Below are 22,855 nucleotides of genomic sequence, written 5' to 3' on the forward strand. Positions count from 1 at the left end.
CAATTCCAGAACAAACGAAGAAACATACTCATCCTACTTCCTGTCCTGGCTGGAACAAGCCAGCATGCAGAGTGTCGGAACTGGTGAATCATCCACCATTTCACTCCCCAACCCAAGAGTCAGGATTGCTTCCTACGTCTTCATGTAAAATGAAAGGTTTGATATAAGAAGATACAGTACCTATCAGACCCAGAGGCAAATCATACCCAGTAATGATTTTGATTTTGTTTACAAAGCCAGCAGCTTTGTTGTTTTTCAGACATGACCCCAAGATGGCTTCTTTTGCTTTGCATGTTTGCTTTGTAAAATTTATCTGTTCAGGAGCTGGATCTTAGAATTAGAGGAAGGTGGAAATTCTGCCAGCTGAAGATGGGTGCCTCCTCGGATTACCTCAGTGACCAGGCATGCTGGTAAAGGAGAAAGCATTCCCCTAAATGACACGTTTTGCATTGACTCTGCCTCCTGGCTCCTTCAAGGAAGGCATGAGTTTTGAAATGGAAAGTTGGCAAACCTGGATGCAAATGTGACAGAATTCATATAAGAACATGGTGAGAAATACTTCAGACATTTGGAAAAGGATGACTCATGTGGGTTTTGTTGTTTTTTTTAATTACAACCTCAATCCCCATTGGTGAGGCAAGAGCCACAAATGCTAAGATTAACATTGCCTTTGAAGGCAGAGAATTTTCCTTTTAAACACAGAAGAATACAATTTATTTTTGGTACAGACTCCACTGATGGATGAAATTACACTGGGAAGGAATTCAGGCCCCATCATATTATTCAATTCCATTAAGCAGCTGGTGGGGGGATCTCAACACCCAATGAGATAATAGAACCATGTTTAAACATATACTTAAGGGAAAAAAAGATTTTTTTTTACAAAGAAAAGTACATGTGATTAAAACCTCTTAGGTGAAACATTCTGCATGAAGATTTAAAACCAGTTAGCAAAAAATGCACTCTGAAATGTACCCAGAAGCAACTATTACTTTATCAGACATATGTAAGTTTGGTTCTTCTGCTAACTGATTTCTATTAGCTATGAAACTGCACATCCTTGAATACTTTGAGTTATTCTTACAAACTTTATGGGTACATGGAATAAATCAGGATCCAGCCAAGGTGTGATTGGAAGGTGCCTGCCCACTTTACGGATCCTGTCCAGTCTTTGGTGTACATCAACCTTTGTTGGATTACAACTCCCATGTGGAGGGGGGAGTCCAACGTATCTGGAAAGCATGAGGATGGAGAAGGAAGGTTTTCATTTTCCTCTGTTCTAATGCAAGGTTTGTGGGCAATGGCAGATGCCTGTATTCACGGTTTGGAGAAATGGGACTCTGGAAGACAGTACTACAGTGTGCAAAGTTATTTCCTTTCATGTTCATACCACCGCAGAGTCAAAGCTCTCTGGGTGGTTGCACAGAGATTAAAACCTTAAAAATACAACTCAGTATAAAAATATATACAGAAATATAAACATGCTTAATGATTAACAATAGGAAATCCCAGGAGCCATTAAGAACCTTATTGTATGCTGTCAAATGTCTGGGAATAAAGTAGGGTCTTGGCACCAGATAGATATCATTTGGGAAAACTTTTCATAATCAGGGGCCGCTACCAAGCAGGCCCTGCGCCTTGTGGCCATCCTCCAGACATCCCTCTGTAGAATCACTTAGAAGTGGTCTCAGATGATTATTGTAGTGCATAAGGCCCTCATCAATGATTATCACGTGATGTAAGGGACCTGTGGAGATTCAAAGGTGCAATGAATTCACGGGACTGGGTTCCTGTTGGACCACCTGCACTTTCAGAAATACCCCAGCCTTACAATGAGCAAGAGAATTCCTATTTGCATGCTAGAACAAATAAAAAACCATCTCAGTCCTGTTCTGACCAGAGTATGACTGCCTCTCCATTGGCCATCAAGGTCACAGATAAAGGTCTTTCCCATCACCGCATACCTGATCCTTTAAACTTCGCATTGTGATAGGCCTGGCCCTGCCTTGACATTTCAGAGACTAAGGCTTGAAAACTCATACCTTCAGCAGGACCGCCTTGAATGCATAGGACTTCACAGATCCATATCACCATTTCTTTCTCCAGTAATTCCAAGAAGGCTGCTCATTATCAAGAGAGTGAGGTTCTTTAACCATCAGTTCAGGCAGAAGGAAGCCCAACCCACCTGCAAGAAAATGCACACCTTAGTTTCCTGACATTTCAGTGTGTACCAGTGTGTAGAAGGATGCCTTAGTCTACTGAATTGTGTACCCTGTGCCTAGCCTCGTGTGCACAGGGAAAGTGAACTAGCAAAAAAGAGAAAGAAAGCTAGCTTTTAGACAACACATTTGCCCTTTTAAGTCTTGGGAAATTTACTCTGAATTTATCCTAAGCCACAGACAAGGGGCTCCACACCCAGAATCAAATGACATATTGTTGGGACGGAGTAATTAGGGAAACAATGATCAATGTTATTAACTATGGTAAAATCAGGGTGTTTTACTAATGTCCAAAAGTCAAACAGACATTTAAGAAATGACAGGTCTGCATTCTAGCAGTTCATCGATTTTAGGAAGGTTTGAGGGCCAAATGTGATGTAATGTTAAAATGTACATGGGCATTTAATGTACTCAGTTTTAAAAATGAAAATGGCTGGTAGGAGAGTGTTAGGATGTGTTAATTAACTGGGAAGGCAGCAGGTAGTGCAACTGCAGTTCACTCTTTCCTTCCAAGAAAGATCTGGGTGTTCTCACAGACAGCTCAATGAAAATGCTGACCCAGTGCATAGCTGCTGTGAAAAAAAGGCAAATTTTGTGTTAGGCATAAGTAGGAAATGAATTGGACATAAAACTGCCAAGATCATGCTCTGGTTACACAAATCAACTGTAGTGTCACACTCAGAATCCCTGTGTTGATACAAGATGTCAACCATTCCACAGATCAAATATTTATCTGCCTTGCGATTCTCCCACAAGCCTTGCGACTTGTGAATTCATTGTTCAGAAAGAGCCGAAGCAAATTGAACATTTCCACATAAACCTCCAGAGTTCTGCTGCTGCAAACTCAGGGAGAAGCCAAGGAGTTTTAGTTCCAGCCTCATTAGCTAGGAAGCACAGGGAGGCCAATCCGATGGCAGATTGCATTCAATTAAGTGAACATCTCCAAGGTGCTGAGGAGCCAGTTTTACAAGCTCGCTGAGGGGTGGACTAATTCTCCATCTCCACTTCTGCACCCTGCTCTGGGTGCTCATTTGTACCAACAGCTTGCTTTGCATTACGGACCATCCAACAAGCATTTGGAACATTTCTCTGGAGGGTGACTTTCTGGGGAAGCCCTCCTCCCTGTTTCCCTATCAGAAACCCACTTTAGAGAGAAAGAAGGGAGTGTGGAGATTCAACCTTGCCACAATTCAGAACACATACAAAAGGGAGAAGCAGCTTTGGACAGAGAGAAATCCAACCAGGCTGCATTAGAGAGAGCCAGATCATGCCTTTTTCTGGTTCTTGCCTGACTAGCTGGCAGGGGTACCCGGGGGTTAGCTGGAGGAGGTGCTTGGTCAGAGGTCCTTTCCCAGTTCTCCTCCCAAAGACCCTTCAACCCAGAGAAAGCAAACTCTCAAAAGCCAGCACAGCCAACGCTCAGGAAGTATGGGAGCTGTAGTCCAAAACACCTTAGGAATCTAGATTTCCCGTGCCTGGGACTGAACCTGGATCTCAGGGCATGTGTACTAAGAACTAAGCCTCTGAATGCACAGCTCTCTAGGGCTGTGCCAGACAGTGGTGTAGTGGAGCCAGGGTCCACGGGAATGCTGTACCATTTTTGATTAACTGTAATGCTGAGGACATCTGCCACCCCCCTCAGAACCCTCTGGTCCCTCCGAGCTGAGCTGCAATCTTTGCAGGAGCTTGTGTGGGAGATTTCCCCAGCCACTGTACCTCACTCCCTGTCACAATGCAAACTAATTTGAGATGGCTTCGTCTTTCTAAACCAAGTTTTATGAAAAGACCTGCTCTTGGAAGAGTTGCAAAGTGCTAGAAGTGGTTTGTTGAGATGGCTCAACCCAGCTGGCAGAAGGTTCGGAGAATCCGTGGGAAAGAGGCTATGAGGACTAGTCTGGTGAGTGCCTGAACTTTCAAATGTACCCATGCAAGACAGATGCAGCAACTGTGCAACTTCAACCAGAACCTTGCAAAGCAGTCACAGTTTCCTTACAGGGGAGAACAGCAGCTGCACAGATGCTTCTGGAAAGCAAGTACAATCCAGGCATTGTGGAGATGGCCAGCTTCTGTTGTGTGACCCCCAACATCTGGCATTCAGAAGCCCACTGCCTCCAAGAACAGAGGTCAAACAGAGCTGAATTACAGCTGCAACACAGCTGTCGGCATTCTGCAAGACTGGAGAATTACTCCCCTCCTTACGCTGAAGAATAGCAACCTGGTGGATCTCCAAGCATTCTCTCAAAAGAAACTGACAGCTGGAAAATGGTTAGCGTTAACGTTTTCTAGGGCTCTCCTATCCCTTGCCGCCACCTTGGCAAAACAGAACGGTTCCTGGCTGATCATTGTCTGCACTGTTCAAAGATGACCATAAAAAGCTGGCCTATGCCTTGCCTTTTCCACCTAACACAGATCAAAACCATATTGTCCCACTTCTACAGTCTGCCCATGAATTCCTCTTACCAGGCCCTTAAACCCGTTCTTTTTTCCTATGAACACAACGACGTGTAACCGCAGCTTTAGGCGTTCATGCACGCTTTGCCAAGAAAGCCTCCCACACATTCCGTTCAGAGCTGCTCAGCTCACTCCAAGCAGAGCAATGTTGGAAATTCTCAGTAAGCTTCCTCAAGGGATCACAAGCTCAAACAGCAGAGCTTCGCCACATCTCGTACTGTTGAGCCCCTGCCCCAGTACAAAGCAAGGTATGTTGGAGGGCTGGTTTTTGCACTCAGAAGCTGCAAAGAGGGTTAGAGGACAACTTCTGGATGCATCCAGCCCTGACTATTTCCCGGCTTAAGAGGAGGTGAGGAGTTGGTGGCAAAAGGAAGTGGTGCTGTATGGTGCTGTATGGTAAGTTTGGAAGGCCATGCTCACAGCCTGACTTTTCCCATAGCCACACCTGGAAGGAGAGTTCCAAAATTCAGGCAGGTGTGTAGATCCCATTCAAGACCAAGCCACCCTAAAATACTCTGTTATGATGAGGAAAAATGGGCCTCTTCCTGTGGTCAGAAAGGGAGAAATAATTCTCAGTGGCTTATTTCCCCTGCCTCACATTCCAGAGGAATTTACATAATTATCTTTGCTGACTGCAAGGATAGCTCATTACCATGGCTAGCAAGCCACCCCAAAATCATAAGACCACCCATGACTGCATTCAAACAACATAATAACCCACACTCAAGGGCTGGGGATAAGTTGCTGAACCACGGGTGATCATTCTTGTTGAAATGCGGGTTATCCTGTTGTCTGGATCCAATTCCGCTAACAAGACTGATGAGAACCCATAGTTTGTCATTGGGTTGTGAACTGTGGGCTGTTCACTGTGATTTGTTATCTCAGCTAGGTTCCAATGATATGATAACCCATGTTTCAACAACCAAGCACAATTATTGTCTTCTCTGAACCCAGTCCATGAGCACAGCAACAAGCCACCTTTGCCAGGTTCACCCAACATAGCAGAGTTTCTCAGAGAGGGTAATTATGCCAGTCCCTCTCCACACGCTGGGCATGCCTAGGAGCTAGGCTTCCACCAGAAGCTAATTAATCAGCTTCGAAAGATTCCCAAATCAGCTCCATGCTTGCATGCAGGCCCGTATGCGTGATGCACCCAGACCACAGAGAACAGGCTAGTGGTGTCAGATGATCAGCTGCGTACTTGTCTATAAATCACTCCCCAAAAGGACTGCCAAGTCTTCCAAGCCAGACAACTTTTCTGAAATGCTCCCCTTCCAGCTTAAACCCTTATGGAGAATCTGTTCCCCTTTGCAATGCATGCACACCAAGAGTGGAGAAAGGTGCTTTCATGTGATATGCGTCAGCATCTTCTTTGCTCTGACATTTGGCTGAAAATTCAACCCCTAGCATGGCAGGTGCGGCGTGTAAGGATCCATGTGCAGGCATTAACTAGCATTAACCCTGAGAGGAGTGACAGCAGCAGCAATTCACACACTTCAACACGTTTGGAAAGGCAAAACTGGGTCACGCAGCCCTCGTGTGCACAGGGCACCCTGCCTGTGGCACCACCGTGTCACAGAGTGAGGTCACGTCCGTGCACTGTGTGGATTCCTGACAGCTGATCTGCGTATGTGGGAGTCCAAAGCATTTAATACCATGTCAGCTCAGACCATGCCCACCTGTCTTCAGTTTGCAGAGGTGACGCAAGCTGACCCTGGAAACCTCCCTGCATCCTTCTTACCAAGGTGGGGAACATAATCCCACACGGAGTGGGCATACAATGCTAAGAACGTACCTCCAAGAGGTGCTGAGAATTAAGCAAATTAATCACATACAATATACTGTTTAATCCATACACCAGAGTCCTTTTTTAAAGCCAGCGCTACACTGACTCCTGCATCAGACCTGGAAATATGCACGCAAAAGGTACTATCCTGCATAACTACCAGGACCTCATCCACATATAACTCCTTTATGACTATCAAGCAAGTGCCAAACTATGAAGCTGTACTACATGGACCTCCAAAAACATGGAAGGAAACAAAACAAAGACAGTGTTAAGCAGTAACTCACTGAGGCTGGAGCCCTGAAAGTGTCACTGGGAGCCCCAGATCTCTGGGAGGCCCTCTGCCCCATCACCCTGCTGTCCGTGGGCACCTACTCAAAGAAAGCTGCAGGGGCCTTGAGGTTCCCTCTTGCAACTGATCCCCCAGGACTAGTTGGCCATTTGTCCAAAGTCTCACCACTGTGAATCTTTCTGCGTTTCCCCAGCCCCCAAAATCAAATTGCCTCCTCTCCCCTATCAATACATGTCTCTTTGCAATGTTTATTGATTTTAAATGTTTATTCCGTCTGGTGTCCAGAACAGGGCTCTAGATGGCTCACAGAAAACTGAAAGCATGACAGCACATTTAATAAAATGTAATTCCAAAATGTAAAAATACATAGTAAAATAATTCTGTACTATATAGCAAAAACCATTCAACCATCAAAATATTGGGTAAATAAAAAGGGCTTGGCCTGACACCAGAATAAATACGGAAGTGTGGCATACCTCTCTGGAGAGCAGGTTTCACAGCTGGGGTGCTGCCACCGAAAAGGCCCTTCCTGGCAAGCCACTCTTCTAACCTCTTTCAGAGAAGACTCCAGGAAAAGGACCTTGACGGAAGTGCTCAAAGTTCAGGCAGGTGTTATGAGGGTGTCCTTAGGTGACAGTGTCTTCTAAGGACACATGAAGACTTTAGAGCATGTGCAGATTAGCACATGCAAGTTTTTTTAAAATTTGGTCCTGTGGGCCTGAGTCTCAGGTCTTTGTTGCTACCGAGCACTGCTCCTGAAGCAAATGGACAGGCCCACAATCCACCTGTGAGCACGTCTTGTTGGATTGGGGCCGCATAGTGTCTGGAAAACCTGCCCATTCTTGGTAGCTGGGACTGCCTTTCATCAACTTCAGACATTTCTGGATTGTGATGACTTAGCCATAGCAGTTCAAGCACCGAGAACTTCAAGACTGAATTTGTTTTTTCTATGCTGCTTCATGCCTAGCCATATTCTAGAGCAGACAGCAATACAAAGATTAAAATAATTAAAACAATGCATTAAAACCAAGGTAATATTCAAACGATGGCTGAACAGCATGGAAGCCTTCCCAGAATGAAGACACTTTCCTGCCTGCACTGAAGATAACACAGTGTTGGAGCTGTTTGATCTCCAGAGGCAGGGGGTTCCACAGGAATGGAGCCACCACAAGGAAGGCCCTTTCCCAGGTGGGCTCCATTTGGGCTGCAGGTTCGTGCAAAATCATCAGGAGAATGTCCTCTGATGACCTCAGTGACTATTGAAATGCACTCCATGTGGGCTACTTTTTGGCTGTCCAGAAGCTACAGTTCCATCCTTGGGAAAAGCGCTGGCCACCAAGAAGCTTCTGGGCCAACGTCTTTTAAGATGTTGTAAAAAATACCTGACCTTCAAGTTCCAGTGTGGAAGAGACTGGACAAATGCACCGGTTTGGTGAAGGAAAGCAGGCAATGCTGTAAAAAGCACCCTAGCAAGCAAGAGCAGCAGGGAAAGGAAAGCAGGGAAAGCATACTCCTTGATTTATAATAACTTGTATTGTGAGGTATAATGACTGGATCAATAAATTGATGGGTTGGTTTCTCAGGACCATGGTCCTACTTTAGTTTCTTAGAGTATACCCAAATCCCATAACAATGTGACATGCAGAAATGAACCAAAATATACACATTGATCTCTATGCATAATTTTCACAGGATTCTAAATTTTTTATAGTATACACAAATCCAGATTATACACTTGTCCAGAACTAAAACATAATCTTCCAGTAAACTGGGCATAGCTCGTTAGTGGTGATGTTGGTGGGGAGTGACCTTTTAGAATTTCTGGCTTGCCAGTCTTAAAAGTTTCTCCCGTACCTTGTAGGTTCAGTTCTAAACACCTCTCTCAGACTATTCAGAGGTGGGGGGCAGCAGGAGACCGCTGGCTGGCTTCTAAATCTTTTGATAAAAGCAAGTACCTGGCAGAGCACTTGCTATTGCCACCACTAAGCTACTTGGGGGAAGACAACAATAGAAAGCAATCAGAGAGAAATAAAACAGGCAAGCCCCCAAGGGACAAGTAGCCCTAGCTAGACACACGCGCATGTACCTTTCCAACAAGAATGGATCCTTCAAGGCTGCACAGTCAAATAAAACTGCCCAGGGGGAAAAAAAACATGGGATAGATGGATGATTATGTGGCATGTCAGGAGAGAACGAAAGGAGGCATTGCTCAAAAGAAATTGAAGGAACAAAGGAACAGTCTGTTCTCAGGCACAGCCACACTGTGCCACATGATCAGGTCATCAGGTGGCCAGGACGCCAAGGTAGCTGCAGCAACAGCGAGGAGGAGCTGGTCCAGCCTAAGGCATTTTGCTGCCTTAAGGGGAACAGCAAATGAGCCCCTTCCCCAGGTTTATAGTCCTAGCCATGTAGGTCTGGCACCTGAAGCAGAAAAATCACAAAAGCACTTTGTCCTGACACAGACAGGAAGATAGGGCAGAATTCAATAGTCTCCTAGTGCCTAGATAATACACCATCATAAGCCAACAGGGAAAAGGGCAGTGTGATACCCAGATTTTGTGGTGCGGCAGCAAAACTGGGGGCAACTTTAGTTGGCCTGCCAAATTGCGGTGGCGAATCATTGTTTCTTCGGTTGCAACGGCTACAAGGCATGAGTGTTGCCGTCACACAGTGCGTAACGGTAGGAAGCACTGCAAAGGGGTGTTGCTACAGATGTTTCATGGGGTTAGCTCTCCCAAGGTCATGCTGGGAAGAGAGAAACGAGAGGAAATTCAGAGGGAGGCCCAGTTGCTTGGCTGCTTTCAGGTATTTTCACTCTAGCATCAATCTCAGTGGCAAATTAGCAGTGGGATGAAATTGGGAGGCAGCTAGAACATTCAGAAGTCTGTGGGAGAAACCCCTACCATGAAGTGCTGTGAGGCTGCTGAACTGAGGGAACAGGAAAAGGAAGCCCATTGTTGTGTTATTTAACTGGGATATTTGCGGTTACAATCCAACAACATTCTATTGTTCACAATACTTTTGCAGCATGTGTGCCCACTGATGCCCTCATGAGCCTCTTCTCATCCCATTATATCTTTTCTTATCTTCTCAACAACCCTACGGAGAGGGTTGAGTGTCCCAAGACTGCCCTGTAAGCTTTGTAGCTGGTCAGGGATTTAAACCTGGCACTCTTCATTTCTGATTCAACTTAATAAGAAACAACAGGTTCAAGTTAAAGGAAGCCAGATCCAGGCTAGATATCAGGAAATATTTCCTGTAAGAGCAGTACAACAATGGAATCCATGACCTAAGGAGGCTGCAGGCTTTCCTACACTAGAGGCATTCAAGATGCAGCTGGACAGCCCTCTGAGAGGGAAGGTTTAGCTTGGGGTCCTGCACTGAGCGGGGGGCTGGACCCAGTGGCCCTCTGGCCCCTTCCAACTCTCCTATTCTATGCTTCTCTGATAACAGGGAGGAAGATGGTAGCCATCTTGTCCTCTCCTCACTGGCTGAGCATCCACTTTGCTGGACTCTTGGACCGCCATGTGAACATTTTCAAGGTGAAATTGCTGAATGGACAGGAGTTCCATTTCAATTCCTTCTAGTTTGAATGGGGAAGCTTCAGCAAGGACACTACATACATCGTTTCACCGTTGCAACGGTCTCTGCATCAGTTTTATGAATAATAAGAGTTAAGGTAATCATCACAGTGTGTACTTTTTGAATTTCAGTTCACTCTGAGAACACAGCTTATGTATCCCCTGCCCTGCACAGCATGTAGTACATAAATCAAACAATTTGAGGCTAGTACTTCATGAAATGAAGAGAGTCCACAAAAGCTTATGCCAGAGTAAATGCATTCGCCTTTCAGTTGCTATAAAACTCTGTTGGTTTTGCTGTACAGTAGCTACGGTGATGCTATTCTGCTTCTGGATTTTTTCCCCCGTTTTATTTATTGGTTTTAAATGTTCCATGCTGCGACTAGCCAGGAATCTAGAGGGAACTTCTGGCTTCCACAGAACTGCCTTGGGGATGTTGCCTCTCTATGAATTGGTCTTCTAAGAATGTTTGGAATATATGCATATATGTGCTTTCCCCCTTTCTTGTGAGTACTGCTTTGGTGTTCCATGATGGAAATTAAATCTTCCACACCACATTTCTAAATTAAACCTATTATTAATGAAGAAAGTGGAGCAACTTAATTGAAACGCTTCGTGCCTGGCAGGCCCGTTGTTCCTCTTGCATGGGAAAATCATTTGATCTCAGTAGGATGACATTCTTCAAATAGTTGGAGAATTCGAACATGAAATAAGGTTTCTAGGAAGAGAAGATGGTGGGCATGTAAAGGTGATAACTGATTATCTTCTCCACATTTTAGAAATGCAACATTTAATTATTTCATCAGATGATGTGATTGGAAACTTCACTGGGTGGGAGGATTTTTCAAATGTTATTTGCTTACAGTGTAGCTAATTATTTTAATAGAAGACACGACGAAAATGATGGCTGGCAGTAGGAACTGATGGTTCTGCCTTGATTCCAGTGTATGCCATTTTGCATGTATTATTATCATCACCATCTTCACTGTTGCATTTATATCCCGCCTTTTTTTTTCCTCTTTCAAGATACGCATGGCAGCTTACACAGCTACATTTTATCTTTACAACAACAACCCTGTGAGGTAGGTTAGGCTGTGACTACCTGAATCGGCCAGGTAAGCTTTATAGCTGAGTAGGAACTAGAAGCCAGATCTCCCACATCTGTACCACACTGGTATTAATTTGCCAGTTCCATCATTCCTGCAGGTGTTTTCCTTTTCAAACCATTCTTTTTGCACGCACTTGTATGCTTCTCCCCTTCCAAAGTACTGCTTTATGCCCATGCAAATATATTTTATGCAACCATTTTTAAAGCAATAGCTGCACGTCTCTTTTCCACCATCACAGTTCTCAGAGCAATGGAACCCTATCAAGCAGATTGTGTCGGCCCTCAACCACCTTCCCATGGGAGAATTATCGGGCTATAATCAATTCATACAAGGGATGGATCATGGAATTCTTAATCACATGACTGGACATACTAGGTAGAAAGGCAGGCAGGGGCTCACAAATTTTAAACGCATAAACTAGAGCTCACTTATCCTGATTTTATTTATTATGTATCCTGCCTTTGCTCCAAGGAACTAAAGGCGGCATACATAGCTCCCCATGCTGTCCCTTTCCCAGTTTGACCAACACAGCGATATCGTGAGATACATTCGGCTCACCTGGTGAGTCTGATGTCTGAACAGGAGTTTCAATCCCTCCAGTCCTACTCCAAGAACCAGCCCACTCTGCAAAGGAGTCCCATGCAGAGTAATCAGTGTTACTCTGCAATGAGAGTCTAAGAAATCCCACAGCTTACTGAGCGTGAGGTCAGCAAGGCTCCTGAAAGCGCCCTGACTCGCCATATATCATCTGAGTGTTCTTGCACGAAGGAAACTACGTGCAAGAAACTTCACACAGCCCTGAGAGAAGCGGTGTGTGTATGGAACTATGTCTACAGTGTGCCTGCATCCCTCAATGTGACGGATCCTTCAAGAATCCGAGAGATTTTTGGATTCATCGGTCCATCCAGAGAGCCAGGTGCCGATTTAAATGTGCAATGAAAGCCACGGTTCCTGAATCACGTTTCCGGGACAGAACTCTAGCCGAAGCACCAGCTCTCCCGCAGTGTGCAGAAGGAGCCGCAGCCTTCAATGTCCCCTTGTGCTTTCCCATCCGAGGCCTCCTTGGAAACTGGGGGAGCAGGGAAGGAAGGGAAGAGAACTAAAACTGCTATTGATTTGCCTAAAGCAAGCAAAAGCAGAAAGGCCAGCGTCTGTTTCCATAGAAACAAAACAAGAACGCTGTGAAAGGGGCAGTGGGAGCTTCTCATTCACGGGCATCACACATTATTCATGCAAGGACAGGCCTCTGTCCATGAAGGGCTGAGAGAAAGATTTAAAGCATATCATTGCCAGTGGCTGCCCCCCACCCTCTCTCTCTCTCTCTGCAACTGGCCAATCTGAAAATGAAATGAAATAGATATGTCGTAACTCAGAATGACATTTGCTCTTTGTTGCTGTCAGATGGTGCCATGGTGTTTCTAGGCATAATTGGAAGCGTTGTGGGATGCAGCAGGAATGGCTGAAGCGGCTTTGGTGTCTGAAGGAAAGAAATTCCAAATGGCATACTCTCCATTGCAGTAGAAATAGTATCATTTAAAAAATTAAGGTTGCATGGGTTTTGATCTGTAAGACCTTGCATGGCTTGGGTCCACAATAGCTAATGGAATGCATCTTCCAACCAGCATCTACTGGGACGCTACAATTTACCACTAAGGCTTTCCTCTCAGTGCTTCCTCCAAGGGAGGTTTGGGTGGTGGCATCAAAGAAGAGGACCTTCCCTGTGGTGTCCCCCCGATTATAGAAAGATCTCCCCACTGAGGTCTACCTGGAGTCAGCACTGTCAGCGCCAGGTTAAGATTGCCCTCTCCTTCCAGGCATTTAATGAGCCATGATGGGGACACGGTAGTGACTTAAATAGGTCAACTGATCTTGTTATATGCCATCAAGTCACCTCCACCACATGGCAGCACTTCACAGCTCTCGTAAATTCAAGGCTATGGCTGCCTTTATGGAACTGAGCCATCTCCTGGTTGGCTTTTACTTCTGCCTTTTACTTCTCCTAGCGTTATGATCTTCTCCGGTGAGTCTTTCCTTCTCATGATGTGTATCAGTTTCATCATTTCTGCTTCCAGGGCAAGTTTTGGCTCAATCAAGGATTTACTTTTCATTTTTCTGTCAATCCAGGATATTTAGAAATGTGGATGATTTTGGCCGTGCTCTCCAGGAAAACATCCTTCTACTTAATTATGTTTTCTAGTTCCGTGATTGCTGCCCTTCCAAATCTCAGCCTTCCCCGAATTCCTTTGCCGCTGGTCTCCATTTGAATTGATGACTGCGCCAAAGTATGCAAGATCGGTCACAATTTCAACCTCTTCATTGTTGGCACGGAAGTTGTATAATTTTTCCGTGATTATTACTGAAATTGTTTTGGCTGTTTAAACTGTTAATGGCTATTGAGCAGTATATAAATGAAACAGATTAATGATAAATAGTAATTGCTCTTTTCAAAAGACTTGTGAAAGGTATTGCCTGACGCAGGCCACACACGTTACTTCTGGTTATGAGACAGAACTGCTTTGAGAGAGCATCTGAGAAAAAAAACAAAACGAATGCCACAAAGGCAGCCATTATTCCCCCAGAAGCCCCCTAGGAACACTGCTACATTATGACACAGTGTCATCCAAGGGGCATTCTGGGTAGGATGGAGACCAGTCATCCAGAAAACCTTTGATCACACCAGAAGTAGCAGTAAAAATGAACTAAAATAAGCCAGCTTTTTTTTAAACCTTCTGGAACACGGAGAAGGTTTTAAAAAAACCTCACTTTTGAGTATAATTGCCCCCACTCATACACTTTTGCTATCGGTAATTGGGTTGGCAAACTAGGAGGAAACATTTATTTGCATCCGTAGCGGACTGTGCTGTTTTAATATTGATTGTTTTTAGGATTATCAGTTAATACTCAACGGTTCTTCTGATGAGGCAGGATATACATATATTAAAGAAAAGAAGATAAATGTTATGTTGATTAAGCTTACCTAGATGTGCTTATCACCCTCTAGCAAGGTAAATTGCCAGAATTCATGAATGACAAGTGGTCCTTGATCATGACCATTCAAAGCCATCTTCTAATTATTGGCTGACAGTGTATGAATAGACAACCAATGTGAAGCTAGCCTCATTTCTTTTTCGGCATTCTTAAATCGTTTACTTAAAACCTTTCAGTGTGGGAGAAAGTCTAATACGGCTTAGAAAACCACACAAAAATGCTAAATATAACCATAAGAATACAATGGTAAGAGCAGTATCTGAAAAAATAAGGGGCCATTCAGAGCCTGAGAAATAGGAAGAATTTTCATGAATCACTAAAAGGCCATGTAATTCTGTACCAAGCAAGAAGAGAAAATGGAAACAGTGCTACAACTGAAATGCTCTTACGCATTAGATTTATTTATTTATTTATTATTAAAACATTTTTATGCTGCCCTATTCGCCGAAGCCTCGGGACGGCTTACAACGTTAAGTTAAAAAAAATAATTATATCATTAAATTAAAAAATACAGACATTAAGTTAAAAATGCAAAAATACCAATATAACATAAGCCGCCCTGGCCAGATGAAATCCAATAATATTAACAATTAAAATGCCACTTAAATAAAAAGGTCTTTGCCTGGCGCCGAAAAACAAATAATTTCTCAGCTTATTTGTGCAACAACCCATCACAGATAATTAGCCATGATAGACTACCATGTTGTCTGAAGGCAGACTGCTTCCTGCCACCCTGACAACCCATGGCTTATTCTAGAGGCTGTTCGATCCTTGATTGTGTTGTTGTGTCGTTTGAACCTGGGAGTGCAATTGCACTGTGAGTTGCAGGAATCTGCTAGCAAACATCTCAGCAGAAGCAGTGAGAACCTCTACTGCGTGTTGCGATTCTGTCCTTGCCGTGAACAGTGACAGCCCATCCACCGACGCCCAAGCGGCTTGTAAGCCGTTTATGCTTGAACGCCATCCTGAGACACTATTGTGAAGGATGGGTTAGAAACGTTCTATTAAATTATGTTAAATTTGGGGCAACCTTTGCTGGTTCACCATCTCTTCGCCCCATTGCACAAACATGCTTGAATATTATTATTATTATTATTATTATTATTATTATTAGAACATTTCTATGCCGCCCCTTGCCGAAGCCTCTTTGATTATCTTTGGTCAGCATTTTACAAGTGCACAACTGTGTTCTTGTGGCTGTCTGCTATGTGTAGACTAGCCTGGTCAAGTTCTCTGAACAGTTTCAACAGCTAATAGGAACAGGAAAACAGTGCAGGTAACATATGTGGGAACTGACGTGAAGAGAACGCCTTCAGCTAATCTGCAAACAGTTGCCAGGGGCCAATTGCCAAGTGATATCAAAGCACCTAGGTGGAGTAGGGGAGCAACATAAGCAGCTGCACCAGGACAGATGGGAACAATTCCTCCCTCCCTTTGCAACGCACACCTGTCACTTTTAAATATTGAACTCACATTTAGCTGTGCCCTCTATTTCATTCCATTTGCCACAGGCACTTGTAGCCATAAAGGGGAAGTTAAAAAGCAAACTGAATTAAGGAGTCTCTCTCTCCATCTATTCGATTTTATCCTGCCCTTTTTAATTCTTGCAAGGAACCCAAAGCAGCTTACATAGTCTTCCTCTTCTTCATTTATCCTCACAACAACCTTGTGAGGTAGGTTAGGCTGAGAGTCAGTGACTGGCCCAAAGACACCTAGTGAGCTTCACAGCCAACAGGGGACTTGAGTTTGAGTCTCTCCAAGTATTACTCCAACTGCTAGGCCAGACTGTCTCTCGAGTATCTGTGTTCAGCTGGAAGAGAGACCACTCTTGCTGTCAGGGGATGGAGGGACCAAAAGTCTCATGCATTCTTTTCCTCTCTCTTACACAAACACGCCCAGACAACCTTTCAAGGCCAAAGGTCCTCGTGAAAAATATCACTCGATCTATCATTAATAACCCTAAAAGGGTGCCTCTTCCTAAAGATCCCCATGTTGGAAAATGACAGAAAGACTTGAAATGAAAGCAAAACAGCGTGCTTATGAACGATCGATTCATCACAACCAGGATTCGACCCAGGAGGCCAACAATTAACTCTTCTGCCTCAGTTCCTGCCTGCTCAAGGCCTCATCCAACTTCCAATTAAGTTTAATTAGCCCTGACACACAACCCGGCAATGCTTTACAGTACAGAAATTCACCAGGAACAAAATAGTGGTTGCAATTACATAGAGGCAAAGAACAAATGAAATTAGAATTTGCAGAGGAAAGGCAATTGTTTATTATGAAGCTATTACTACCACCCATTGTGCAAGCTCAAGTCCCAGCTTTGCTCCGGAATGTGGAACTGGCCCTAAGGGAATACTGTCCACACAGTTCTGTGCTTTCAAAGAGAACACCTACAGAGGCCACCAAAGCGAAGCGGAAGATGGAGACTGGCCATTCCATGGACAAGACTCAACTGGAATGGCAGCTGAATTAATAATAGGAGAGTCTCTCCGATTGTACCTGACAGTAGCAGGCTTCTTTTAGGGATCCAGGAAAGACTGTGGGGCACACAGGGTTCCCGTTCCCCCAAAGGAGAGGGGCAGCAGGGGCCACGGAGGGACGGCCAAGCAGCTTCTTCTGCCCAAGGCAGGTGCTTCCCTCTGCCTACTGTTGTATGGCGCGATTTTACAGACGAGACCAGAGACTGGTTGGAATTATCGAGAGGGATTTATTTACCTGCCGGCAGGGACCATGCACTCGTGAGAGTGTGGTGGTGAGCAGATTGAAGGCAGGATTTTTATACTCTTTTACACGGACGGCTATGCAGGTGCTTGAATAACAGCGAACAATAGGGGAAATCCACCGAGCTACATTCGCACACCTTTTTTTATGCTAAAGCAAGCAAGCGAGGGTACAGGGCGTGACGTTATGCTAGAGCGTAGCAACAAAGGCTGCTTTGTGGTCAGCCTTGCGTAGCGTGCACATTCGTTGGGGTTCTCGTTCTTACGCGAACAGGACACTCTGATCATGCTTCTTACCTGTGACGAGCCATGCCCTAGCTGCATGTTCGATGAAGAGGGGGGTTACAACACCTACTAGCAGGGCTGGCCCTTTCTGCTCCTTTCACAGGGAGCTGCTGCCATTCCTCACAAGCACCGCCCATTTCCTGCAGATTGGTTTGTCAATGGACAACGAGCCATGGCAACCATCTGGGGCTTCTTGTTGGGGTTTCCGTACTCATGTTGGATTGTTGTAGTGTCTGAACCTGGGCAACTGAACCCAGCATCGGTTGGCAAGCCGCTTGGCAAGAGCAGAAAACTCGCCTTGTCCCTCTTGATAGGCTGGCCAAGGAGACTGCCAGGGCTTGCCCCCCTACCCACGCTCAAGCAAAAGATGTAAATGTGACAGTCTGGAAGAAATTACATTCTTTGTTTATTTATTTAAAGCTTTTGTACCCCATCCACCACTGACATCTCAGGACGGTTTACAAGGGAACTCGGGTAGCGGAAAGAATTGCAGTAATTTTCTCAGTCCTGTTACCTGAAACATACTCTCTCACAACACTTAGGCTACCCACTTAGCCTGAAATCTGCAGCCATGTTGTATTTCCTGCCCAGGAGGGAGCGGGGAGTTATGGAGAACCCTGTGTGAACTCCTGGGACAGGATGACTGGGTGTCAGAGGGTAAATGAGAAGTATCTTTGGAGCCTGGGACCGGTTGGAATCTGGGTGAAGCCTCAATAAAAGTAGCAAATTGCATTAGAAATTACTAATAGGTGAGAAACATAGAGCGGGTGTGAATAATTCAGAATAATCAACAGACACATGAGAAAGGGGAGTCTCTGGATAAATAAAGCGTTTTCTGTAAACTAACAAATAGAACAAAGAATAATAGGGAAACGAATTTACTTTGTATCCGGACAACATGTTACGACGTAGGGTATATAATGTATGTTCTCTGTACCTCTTTCGAGATTCTGATTTGGGAAGCATCTCCCCTTTGTCTCCGTTTATTCTATAGTGCACCAGAATAAAACTGCTATTAGCTCTAAGTCTCATCTCAGGCTCTGTTTGGCTTTGGGTCTGGGGTCCAGCTGTTAACTGGTTTCAGTCCAGTAACAGTCCTGAGCAACAAAACCCCATACCCTGAGTATGACACATAGCAAAAAGCACACAAGCCCATAGGAAAATTTCCTCAAAGAACTTGAGTCTGTCCAATTATTCAAAAATAAATAAATACATCCATGCTATTATTCTCATCCTCCTCTGTTATGGATTGGAATGGAGACATTTGCGCCAATTAAGCAGGTTTTCTTATTTTACTAGAGTCATGTCCATTCTTTTCCCGAGGAATTCAAGGGCAGCTAGCATGGGATGTCCCATAGTATCTAAGCAGCGACCCTGCCTGACGGAGAGTGATTGGCCCCAAAGCCATACAGTGACATTCAGGGCTGGGCAGAGCGATGTGCCGACCAGCCAATTAGCTCCATAAACGGTGCTACATTATTAAGAAGAAACTTCTTCATGGCTGTTGTGGCCAGCATGGTCTTGAACTCGCAGCCTTGGCATTACCAACAGTACATTCTCTTAACAGCAGGTTACAAGTCAGCAACCAGGACCTTATTGAGTTTCAAGAGTACGGTGCCAAGTATTCGGCAGATTTCAATTCCGTAGCTAATGATGGTAGTGCTGGGTCCCCAAGCCCACACTGTTTTGTTGGTATAAGCAGATCATCATTTCAATATTTGGACAAGAGGGGGGCAGAAATAGAGATTATAAATATTGATGAGGCAATTACCTTCAATTAGCACCAGCTGGCTGGAACCCCTTAAGGAAACCACTTGGAAAGATGCCCAATTCCCACTTGTGGGTTGCTTTGTGTTCAGGTTGGAGCATGAAGGCCTATTCTTTAGATAGAATCGCGCTAACAGAGTAGAAAAGGGAGGAGAATTTCAGACGGTAGGTCTAAACTGACTTATTAGGGAACCAGCGAAGTCCCATTAAACTCATCAGGAAATATTTCTGAGGAAAAGTGGTTTGGAACAAAGCTTTAAGAAAGCCTTTGTCACGGCTGGTTTCTGCCAGATGTGTTGGGACTGCTGTTCTCATTACCCACAGCCAGCTTTGTCAACGAATGTACTGGCTGATGGTGCTGGGAGTTGTACATTTTAGAATGCTAAAATGTCAGTCAAGCACAGGGAAATCTTTAAGGAATAAATAATTAATAAACAAATATAATGAAGTGACTCTGTTAGAAAAATATAGTGGCATCTTAAAGGCTAATTTGGGGAGTTTCTTGAACAAAACAGAACAGAACAAAACAAAAGGCCCTTACCCTATAAAGTTTTACGTGGCTCCTGACCGTGTTCTCCCTAGATGTTATGCTCAACATGAGACCTTCCCTCAAATGCCAGCCCTCAGGCAGGTTCTGCCAGTGCCAGCAAGAAAGACACCCTTCTCTATTGTAGCCCTTCAAATTACAGAATATTCTCCCCATTGAAGCTTGCCCAGCACCAGCCCAGCACAAGCTTTTTGGCACCAGGTTAAAACTGCTCTTTATGCTGAGACATTTAACAATTCTAAATTGTGAAATGGGGGAAATGTCAGCCATGGCGCTGTATTCATCTCTCTTATTTAAGTCATTTAAAATTCAGTCTGTAAATCTTTGTAGAGAAAAATCTGGGGAGGGGGTTTACTGTTATTTCTATTTTATACTGTATTTCATTCTATTTTATAAATTCTACACCACAGAGAGAGCTTTAGCTATTGGGCAATATAGCGATTATAATAATTATTATAGTAATGACAACAATTCAAAATCAAGTTTCTGGTCTTTATGATTGGAGGGAAATCATCATTTTTGTACTGTTTGAAATGTTTCTTATCTTTCTAATATCCCCAAGCCAGGAGGTAGTATAAAGAGACAGAAGCCAAGAGCAAGAGCACAACTAGGGCTGCTAACTGTTTTTCGTCAGTACAAAATCTGAGCTAGAGATTTCCTGATCTGTAGCTTACTCTATGTGCCAGACCAATATTCAACCCCAAACATGTTTTATCTGGAGAAGGTCCTTGTGTTTTTGCTACACAGCTCTGTATCCCGCCTTGGATGCTTTTCGTTTTCGGATAATAATAACTGTTGCTGGAACACTGGAGCCTTTCAGCCCCCGGCCATCCCCTTTCCTGCCCTGCTACACCACAGCTAAGTAAAGAGGATAAAATTGCATTTCTCCCCTCCTGCTCTTGCATCATAGTCTGACCAAAACAAGGGAGCTCAGAATTCTACAAAAACACAAAAGAATGGCTCAGATGAAAGCATGTAAATGAAACAGCTTCATGCAGAACCATATTTGAATAAAGATTTGCATTTTTTAGATAAAGAATTAGCATTTTTCAGTATTAAGAATGAAAATAGAATTTTGGTATATGAGCAAACCTACTTAAACCAACTGCAGCAAAGAGCTTAAGATTCCATTAAGATCTTTTTCTCATCCAACAGCGATTATATTTCTGCTATATGTGATAAACAACCATTCCCTCTTTTGCCCAAGAGAAGATAACATATAGATATTTAAAGTGATCACTAAAGTAAGCCCATGCCAATTGCCAAAGGAGACATGCAAGCTTTTTGGTTCTACAGAATGCCATGTGGTGAGGAGTTCTGTATAGCTCGAAAGCCTACATCATATTCTCTGCCAGAACAAAACCAAGTCATTAAAAAGACCTTACTTAATCTTGCCTAGAGTGCAATTTATGCCACAAGGGGAGATCCCTGCATTTCTCCAAAGGAGGAGGCTAGATCATTAACTAAATCATATACAAATGAGAGGCAGAGGGGATTAAAAAGGGATGGAATCACACCAGCTGTTTTCAATGGAACCGTTAATTAAAGAGGCAGTGCTGTTCTGTGTTGGAATTAAAGCTCTGAAGACTACAGAAGGGCAAAAATGACCCCCTTTTGCATGTATACTTGAAAGGGGATGGGGGCACTCGGCCAAATTTCTCTGGGGCTTCAGAGATCAAGATCCTGAGAGAGGAAACTGGCAACTACAGATTTCTGGAAACTAATAGAGGGATCCCAGATGGCTTGAATGCTAACCTTTCCCAGTACACAGAGGGTGAATTATATAGAATTTAAGAGGCTTGATGGCTACAGTCCAATTAAAGGCATCGTCAACGCAATTGTATTTGGGGGACTAATGCAGCAACTCAGCACAAGCATTTGTTGAATCTTCCAGCTGGAAAATCAGGAGGCAATCATGCACATTCCTAGCAGAAATCACTCATAGAATACGCCCTCGATTCTATAACAGGGGTGTGGGACCTCCAACCTGATTCCGTCAATAGAAACACTGCATATACCCTATGGGAGCAGGGCATGGGTTTCCCTGGAGGAATTCCCTGTTATTTCGAATCACAGATTGGAGATAGTGGGGAAGGCCGGTGGCAGGAGATCCTGCCAGCCAAGCCCAAGTGGCAACAGATACCATTGGCAAGGCAGGAACTACTTTGGCAGTGCTGTTCTGGAGCCCGCAACTCTTCCCCCACCCCCAGAGGTTAGAAGATCTCTAACACTGCCTGTGATAATATACTTTCCACCTGATCGCACCGCGCCCAAAAAGGAGACTTCCGCATAGTGGCCTCCATCCCGTGGCGCTCCCAGCACCTCTGGAAGTCAGAGAGGCACCAACACAGTTCTCAGCAGGTGCCATAAACAAGACATCTTTATTTCAAGAAGCCTTCCTTGACTGACCAGCCACGATTTTTATTGATACCCTGTTTTTAGCACATAATTTTATTCTTTTTATCCTGATCAGCCATTTTTCATCCTCATCAATGCTCCAGAAACTTTTTTTTACAGATGTGGAGCAGTACAGAAATTTTGGAAATAAATAAGGGCCAAGAATCCTTCATGGCATGCATTGCTTTGGACGACCAAGATGGACGGAACCCGATGTTTATCCTGCAGCTGCCCCACATGAGCAAATGTCCTGCCCTCCAGGGACCAAAACATCTGTTGCTCTTTGGTCCCAGTTGCTAGGCATTAGCATGGGAGGGCGATTTCCCCCGTTCATCCTGCGGCCTTCCAAGAGCAGCAGCTAGAACCCATCTGTAGCATCTCATGCAGTGATTGTGACCCTGATCCCATCCAGATGTTTTAGACTACAACTCCCATCATCTGGCCTCTAGCCATCCGAGCTAGGGCGTGATGGAAACTGGGTACAGCTGATTGATGTCAGTTACTTACTTAAGATATAAGGCGGGCAGTCGATGTTTTCTCTCATTGCCTACCGCCTATAAGGGGACTAATTATATCATCACCGATAATAATTAGCCATATTTATATTCTACTTTTTATAAATTCAAATTACCTTTCAAAAGGGATCCTTTTATTATGTATTATTTTTATTTTTTTATCAGCCCCAAAGTGTCAGGTAGAAAGAAATG

At 44.2% G+C, this 22,855-nt stretch overlaps 1 protein-coding gene across 4 annotated transcripts in view; it reads right to left on the bottom strand.

The window, feature by feature from the left end:
- The window catches only part of CUEDC1 (CUE domain containing 1), a 70,960-nt gene that overhangs the window by 24,577 nt on the left and 23,528 nt on the right, over positions 1 to 22,855 (bottom strand). For all 4 annotated transcript variants that reach the window (XM_044429991.1, XM_044429992.1, XM_044429990.1 and 1 more), the window contains one exon: positions 2,043 to 2,185. The gene's annotated coding sequence lies outside the window, so the exon portion shown is untranslated. The remainder of the gene's footprint in view (positions 1 to 2,042; positions 2,186 to 22,855) is intronic.

This window comes from Varanus komodoensis, unplaced genomic scaffold, assembly GCF_004798865.1.
Source record: "Varanus komodoensis strain SLA01 unplaced genomic scaffold, ASM479886v1 scaffold20_1, whole genome shotgun sequence".
Lineage (NCBI taxonomy): Eukaryota > Metazoa > Chordata > Lepidosauria > Squamata > Varanidae > Varanus > Varanus komodoensis.